Raw genomic sequence first — 6,543 nt, forward strand, 5'->3', positions numbered from 1 at the left:
ATGAGTGTACATGTTGAATTTTATAAAATGCATTTCCTTCATCCACAGAGATACTAAAATATTAATCCATTAATATAGTGAAATATGCCATTAGGTTTTCTAACATTGAATCAAACTCTTTTGGAATAAACCCTACTTGGTCATAATGTTATTCTTTTAACAGACTGACGTATTTGATTTGTTGCCATTTTACTTAGGACTTTTAAATTACATGTAATTTTTTGTACTTTTATGTTTTTCCACTATTCTTGCTCAATATTAATCCTAGATTTATTCTGGCCTCAATAAAGAATTAGGAAGACTGCCATTTTTTCTGTGCTCTGACATAATTTATATAAACTGGGATTATCTATTCATAAAAATTTGTTAGAATTCTACAATTTTACCATTGTGGGGATAGGCTTTTCCCAGTAGAAATTGGTGTATTAGACATTATGCTTCTTTTTGACCAATTTTCACAATTTACATCTTCCTGAAAAAGTGTCTAACATTTTAAAAATTTATTGATAGAAAGTTCCATATAGGATTTAAAAAATCTGTTTCATATCTGAAGTTATGTATCTTTTTTCTGTCTTTTACTTTTTTTTCCTTTTTCCTTCAGCAGAGTAGTTTAAAGTGTCTATTTTTCTGTTCAAATAGCTAGGTTTTTGATTTATTGATATAGAATATTTATTTACTTGATTACAGGGTACACATTTTTCTAAACCTGTTTCTTTTATTCTTCAAATATCTAATGTTTTACTTACTTCTGACTTATCATTTTCTGTAGCATTTTGGATTTCTGTATGTCAGGCCATATTGATGTATGCTTAAAACTGTTCTATCCTCTAGTTTGGATTTTAGCTTTTATCAGTGGGAAACATCTTGCTTGACAACTTTTAGTGCTTTTGGCCCTAAATTCCATTTTGTCTGTCCTTCACGTAGCCATACCTGTCTTCCTTTTTCTATTGGTTTTGTTTTAACATTTGCCTGATATAGCTTGGTCCATCTCTTTATTGTTAAGGATTTTTGAATAATTTTGCCTTTTATATCCTTGCAACCAACATACAAATTTAAATTTGTTTTACTGCCATTTTCAAACAGGCACTATAAAAGAAGATGGGTCAAAACATCAGTCTTGATAATGATTTGGTTTTTACAATTCACCATCTCTGCAACCAGTAACCTCCAATCATGTATTTTTAGAGGTGACCTCAGTTAACTGGGCATATGAGGTGACACTCCCACTAATAGTTCACACTGCTCTTCATGGTATCTCCAGACCAATGGCATGTGAACTGATTGACCCCTATGGTATGAAAACAGTAAAGGCATCAAAAAAACAGGTCTCTTTCCACTCTCATTTTTACCTTGCAGCTTTACAGTTGTTCATTTAAATATCTTTTCCTCATTGGGAGGAGAAAATGTATCATTTTCGCATTCAAAGGAAAAACTGGAAGACCAAAAGAAAGCCATACTACCCTGAACTGTCACTTTTTTTAACTCATAGGAGATGCTAGTGAGATGATACAAATATAAAATACCTGACAGGTGTATTACTACCATGTGTTCAACAACAAACAAAAACCCTTCTTGGAAAATATCAGTTGATTAACCCCCTTTAAGAAGGCATTTGGGGGACTCCCTGGTGGTCCAGTGGTTAAGAATCAGCCTTCCAATACGGGGGACACGGGTTCGATCCCTGGTCGGGGAACTAAGATCCCACATGCCTGGGGCAACTAAGCCCTCACGCCACAACTACAGAGCCCATGCGCTCTGGAGCCCAGTGCCACAACTAGAGAGAAGCCTGCACGCCACAATGAAAGATCCCGCTGTCGCAGCTAAGACCTGATGCAGCCAAAAATAAATAAATAAATAAATAAATATTTTTATAAAAAGAAGGCATTTGGAGGAGGAAACAACAAAACTCTCTTTTTCTTGTGGCAGCAAATTCAGTCTTACTATAGATACTACTTTTTGATTGATTGTGAGCATTTCTATAAGGTTGGTAATGAAAGTTCATATATCACAATTTTTCTCTGTTTGTTAGCCAGTCTAATTAAGAGTTCAGTGGGTGGAAATTAGCAGCTAAAATAAGTTTGTGGGAGATTATCTATAGATTTAAAGTAATTCAGATTCCCTTAATTTCTCTTACAACAAATGATTGTGCTGACTATAGGTGCAACTTGAAAGTGTGAGAATATATTTATTATTTTGTTTTAACAAAATATATGTCCATGTAAGGATTGTGATACTGATTATTTTAAGTGCCTACTCATAGATGGAGAATGGGCTGGGGTGGAGTGGGTCTCTTGACTAGAAATGCTTTTATGAATCAGAAACATGATAGTGGGCTGATATTTTTGAGGTATTCTATTACTCTAAATCAATATATATATTTAATATACTGGATTCATTTATTGAATTTTTAAAGTTTCAACATGTTGACCTCAAGGATAATTCTTAAAAGTATTTATTTGTTCAGGAATGCATGATGAATTTAATTACTGCATGGATACCAGTCAGCTGCTACAGTAATTTGTTTTTTTGTTTTTTTTGTTTTTTTTAATTTTATTTATTTATTTTATTTATGGCTGTGTTGGGTCTTCATTTCTGTGCCAGGGCTTTCTCTAGTTGCGGCAAGTGGGGGCCACTCTTCATCACGGTGCGCGGGTCTCTCACTGTCGCGGCCTCTCCTGTTGCGGAGCACAGGCTCCATACGCGCAGGCTCAGTAGTTGTGGCTCACGGGCCTAGTTGCTCCGTGGCATGTGGGATCTTCCCAGACCAGGGCTCGAACCCGTGTCCCCTGCATTAGCAGGCAGATTCTCAACCACTGCGCCACCAGGGAAACCCAGTAATTTGTTTTTTGATCTTTTTCTGCAGCTAATGTACTTTGAGTAAGAAGCTTCAAGTTTTACAATGGTACCTTTATCTTGTATGTTAATACATATATATCAGCGACAATTTATTTTTTCAGTTTCTACTTTGTGGGAAATACAGTTTGCATAGTACAATTTTAGAGTCTGCTGCTTTTTTCTAATAGGGTTTTTGATTGTGTGTGGTAAAAACATTTTTTGTGGTAACATCCAAGTCAGAAGAGAAATATGACTGGTTTGTATGAAAATATTTTCTAATTTAGTTTATTTTAATTTTAAATGGCTTCTGTATTTGGAGGGCTACTTGAGACCGTATTTTAATAACGTTTTTCTTGTTTCATGAGATTATTTTTTACCTTCCTGTTTTAACTCCCTTTTGATCGTTAGTATCAATAAAGGCATCAACAACCACAGGCTGAAAGAAACTTCTTCCTTTGCCCCAGGGTTTTTTCACCTTCTGTACTTACTTAGTTCATATCACTGCACTAGGATCTCTACGACCTTCAGAGTAAGTCAAACTGAATCAATGACCTATCTTCCCAGTCCCCCTATGAACATTATAAATTGAAGTTGACTCTTGTGTTTGGAGAAAATATGGCCTCATAGACTCTATGGAACTAAACCTGTTGCTCACATATACCCCAAAACACATACACACTCAACTACATGGAAAAATTTTCACCATACTGAGTTCTTTTTATGTGCAAAGATGATGATTTAGTCACTCGGCATATTGGCTCCTTTAATCCTTAATTACCTACTTCATCACTTCTAATAGACATCATTTTTTCCCCCCACAATGTAATAATTCTAAGATCAGAAAGCATCATACAGTTATTGAGTGAATCCCAGCCTGGTGGTGCAGCACTATAGTTGTGTTATCAAACTCAGGTTCAGCCGCTCATCGCTCAAGAATCCAATACTGAGAGACAGGTGTTGGGTAAAAGAAATGACAGCTTTATTGAGGAAGCTGGCAATCATGGGGAAAAGGTAGACTCATGTCCCAAAGAACCAACTCCCCACTCCCTAAGTTTGCTTGGATATTTTATAGGGAAAAGAAGAACGGACTACGGGCTGGGTAGGGGACAGTCTTCTATTTTCAGAGATAACTGTCTCCACCGTGCAATTCCAAGTAGCCGCCATGTCTCGCTTGTGGTTGGAACATTATCTGAGCCATAAATCTCTGGTCAGCTACTCCTCCTGGTTCCAACCAGTCTGAGGTCTACATGCTTGTGGGCAGCATACAGTTAACTTCTTCCACCTGCCGGGGGATTCAGTACATGCAAAACAGCTCAAAGGACATGGCTCAGAATGTTATGTATAGCCCTTGAAGAGGAGCCATTGTTTAATGGCTAAACTATTATGATTTTGTCTTGCGTGACTATTTTCCTTTGTTTCTGCATTTTCTCATATCTCTGATTAAATTTATTCTTTGGAGCTTGGGGAAGGCCTAAGAGGCTAGAGTTTTTTTTTTTTTTTTGCAAACAGGGCAGGCAGAGGACATGAGAGGCTGGCAGGGCGGCGGGGAGGTGGCTGTCCAGAGACGGCCCCATAGCATCCTATTCTGTTAAAGTTGTGTGAAAACTCCCCAGTGACGCCTTTTGATAACAGCAATAAAGCACTAGCATCAGAATGGCTTGGAATCTATGATATACATATTAAGGTAATATAAGGTCGCTTTTATTTTTCCCAGTTTCTTTAGATGGAGAAGCCAGAGCAGAAGTTACATGGTTTGTCCACTAACACTCAGCTAGTAAGTGGCAGAGCCAAGATTTAAGCCCAACCGTCTGGCTCCTGAGCTGACACTATCTCTATCACTCAGTGGCAGGAGGCACTGAGTGAAAAAACACACGGCTGAGTGAACAAAGGAAAAAGCAGCTCTATTGCACACTATCCTTTATGTTAGGGGCACTATATAGGATTGCCATTGGGGATGTCAAGACAGTCGAATATCTTTAATTTACATACCTCAGTTAAACTTTTAAATCAGTTCAACCTAAATTTTAAAAATAAATCATATATTTTACAAGGAAACATACATATACTATGACACACTGAGAACATTAGTGAGGAGGTATGTGGGAGGGAGGGGAGTCGGAGACCCCAAGATGAGAGGGGAATTTTTAAATTTCATCGTTCCTTATACTCACTAAGTCATTTTCTCCGACTGTTTATACCAAGACTGGTACAGTCCTAGCATTCTTACTCATCAATCCCTTCCCCGATCCTAGGCAGACAGCACTGCGCCCTGTTGACCCAAGACCTGGAAAACTGCTCCAAGCATCCTTCCTCTCCCAGCCTCTATCAACAGTCTCTCTCAGTCATTCATACGAGACCCGCCTGTCATCTCTAGCCCAAACGTTTCATTTTCTGGTGTAAGCTGAACAATTTTGGAAATCAAAGTAACGTTTCCAAGGCTCTGGGGGAACATTCAGTCTGCCAGCAGAAACTCATTTTCTTCTCAGCTAAGAAAGATGAATCTTTTATTCTGTTCCTTTACCCAACATACCCGGTTTGTTTTTCCAATATACTAACTTCTGGCCTGCCAGAACACTGCAACAACCTCAAGTGCCTTGAGAAGAAACGAAACTTTCTCAGAAGGCACAGGTGGCTGTGATTCTCCCTGCGTTCGGATCCTGCTTCTGCCCATTAATTGCTTCATATCTTCTGATAATTTGCTTGGTCTCTCAGTGTCCTTGTCTGTAAAATAGGGGTACATCACAGGGTTGTTGGGAGGACAGTGCCTGTGACCTTGATCATAGTAATCACTCCATAGAAGTTAGCTATTGTTATCTACTGTCATTAAGACAGTCATCTTTATCTACCTATCCATGTGTCCTTTTATAATTTACAAGAGAAGAAAATGCTTTCACTTTCAAAAAGCTTTCTCACTTTAACTTTCAATGTTATCTCTTATTTTTTCAAAGATTATTAACCAGGTTCAGTTGGAACTTTCATAAGAACTTTAAGATTCTATAATACATATTCTTTCACCCTTTCAATGTGTACACTTACCTTGATAAAAGACTTTATTTTACCTCTTTAAGTTGAAGAAAATCTCAGTTTTCTGCAGTCTATTTTTAAAACTCTGTTATCTTTATTAAAAGCAGCATTAAATATATTTTATATAATGTATTTGGCCCTAATAGTCAAGTTTATTGAAGCAAAATGGTCCATGATTCCAGGCCCCAATGACCAGACTGCTTCAACACCTATCAACTCTGTTACCTTAATCACCAAGATTAAGAACATCCAAGTACATCCAGGAAACTTGGAACTACAGAAATTCTAAAAACTGAATAAATTGACTGGAAATGATAGATCCTAAAGAGATCAAACTTTATTACTTTGGAAATTTTCTTTGTGGACTTCGGTATAAAAAATTCAGACTTAATAACTGAGCTATGTGAGCAGAATCATCTATTTTAGCTTGGCTCACCTAATTCTAAATCCACTTTCTAATATTTTCCTTCTTAATAGTACCATTCCTCTTAAGCCCTTTGACTGCATGTATAGGAATCTTTCAAAAATTAGGTCATCATGCAACATTAAACCTTAATAACTGGATGTATAGGGCATAGCAGCAAATACAATAAATTACTTTTTGTTAATCATGATTACATTCTGTACAAGAACTTAATGCCAGTATTACCCAGTTTATTAAATTATTCGGCACAACTGGAGAAT

Source organism: Balaenoptera physalus (assembly GCF_965194825.1).
Source record: "Balaenoptera physalus genome assembly, chromosome: 12".
Classification (NCBI taxonomy): Eukaryota; Metazoa; Chordata; class Mammalia; order Artiodactyla; family Balaenopteridae; genus Balaenoptera; species Balaenoptera physalus.